Source organism: Lepisosteus platostomus, unplaced genomic scaffold (assembly GCF_059453375.1).
Source record: "Lepisosteus platostomus isolate fLepPlt1 unplaced genomic scaffold, fLepPlt1.hap1 Scaffold_122_H1, whole genome shotgun sequence".
NCBI lineage: Eukaryota > Metazoa > Chordata > Actinopteri > Semionotiformes > Lepisosteidae > Lepisosteus > Lepisosteus platostomus.
This window is the reverse complement of record NW_028291503.1, coordinates 17,115-18,896: the sequence shown is the minus strand read 5'-3', so window position 1 is coordinate 18,896 and position 1,782 is coordinate 17,115. Positions and strand designations below refer to the sequence as shown.

Here is a 1,782-nt window from a genome sequence, read left to right as displayed (position 1 = left end):
CTGTCCATAATAGTACAAATACCCTCGATTGGGTCCCATCTCAAAGGTCACAGGTGGATATAATAGGGGCTGACCCATTTGACCTGAAGCGCACCTTAAAACGCCTCTTCCCGGTCCAAAAACCCCTTTTATCCATAACCTTCACCCCTATGCCCTGAATGTCCACAAATATCTTCAAAAAGCAGACAATGTCCCCCTCAGGCACATAGGTGTTAAACATTGCCTGACTAAGGACTGTCAGCGTCCTTAGTTCCCGAGCAAACGGGTTCAACATAATAATCCACAAAAGGCTTTTTGTCCTTTCTGCAATTAGCAACTTCCCAAACTCCTCTAACTAGGTTCTCCAAAATAAGAGAAACATCAAAGCATTTCTTACTGGGGAAGTCTTGAATGCAGTAAACGTGCTCGGGTTCAAGGTGTAAAGCATTGCTGATCACTTCTTCAAATTCGTCCCTCGAAGCAAGTTCTGTCCTCTCTCCAAAAGCTCGCAGCACAAAGCGCACGGCGTGTCTCACTCTTCCTTCTCTTGATGTTGATCCTCTCTCCATTGTAGTAGCAAAATGGCCGGAAAAATCTGACACAGAAAAAAACTTTCGAGTAGTCCTTGAAAACGGGCGATCCCTCTTCCTCTTTCCTCTGGCCAAGAAACAAGCTGCACATGCTTAATCTCGGCCAAAAGGCGGGGGCCCTGCTCTTTGATCTTCTGGCAATGGTCCGACAATGACCGCAGCCACAGGGGCAGCCAGCCGGCCAGCCTCCGGATAGCCAAAAGGCCGAGAAGCGATGCCCAACGCCAGCCTTGGGCTGGCGTGCGGGCGTCCAGCTGGTGCACAGCGGCACAGGCTGACGCCTCTGGAGCCCGGTACACACGCGGCAGCCGGATAGCCGGGCTCCACTCGCTCCCCCTCTCCTGCCTACCTGCCTGCCAGTCCCGGGCGGGGGCCCTGCTCTTTGATCTTCTGGCAATGGTCCGACAATGACCGCAGCCACAGGGGCAGCCAGCCTCCTTAGCTTAGGCCCCTCCCACCGGCAGCAGCCGTGCTGAGTGAGCTGCAAGAGAGCAGACAGTCAGCACCTGTGGGCAGAGGCAAGGGGCAGCTCTCCCTCTCGGGAGGGACACACGGACGGACACCTACACACACCTACCTGCCTGCCTGCCTTCCCAAAAGAAAAGAAAAAGTTGAATAGAAGTTCTTTGGAGGGAAAACGCATGGGAGCCGAAAAGGGGGCTGGCCTGCTTGCCGAGAAAGTCGAGACACGGGAAAGTGCGCAGAGAGGGGAAGGCGACAGAGATGGGGAGGGGGAGAGAGAGACAGATACACACAGATGGACGAGAGACGAGACCGGAGAAGAAGGAGCTCCAGTACACCTCGCTTTCAACGCCGAGAGAAGGTAGTGCACCGTTCCCAAAGGCGCTGAAATACCTGGCCGATGTGTGGAGAGGACGGAGCAAGCTCCTGATCCAGCTCCCTGTTCCAAAAATCCGTTTAATATGTGATCCCCTGATGGGGGACGTATCGGATATTAAACTGATAAGAACAGATTTTTTCTTTATTACAAAAAGCATCATACTAAATATAATCACAACAACAAAAGCATTCCATAACAAAAAAAAAACTCCTATAAGGGAACTGAAAACCAAACTTCAAAATACTCATTACCATAACCCCACCCCATATTCAAATTAATTCATATTCAAACTCGTCTCCAAAACTTCTAACAAAGGTGTACATTTCTCCCACATGCGCTGTGCAAAGTTACAAAACCAGAAGACATTCTCAA

At 50.8% G+C, this 1,782-nt stretch overlaps 1 pseudogene; it reads right to left on the bottom strand.

Moving 5' to 3' along the window:
- Positions 1-1,390: 1,390 nt before the first annotated feature.
- On the bottom strand, positions 1,391-1,567 carry LOC148637358 (U2 spliceosomal RNA; annotated as a pseudogene).
- Positions 1,568-1,782: the final 215 nt, after the last annotated feature.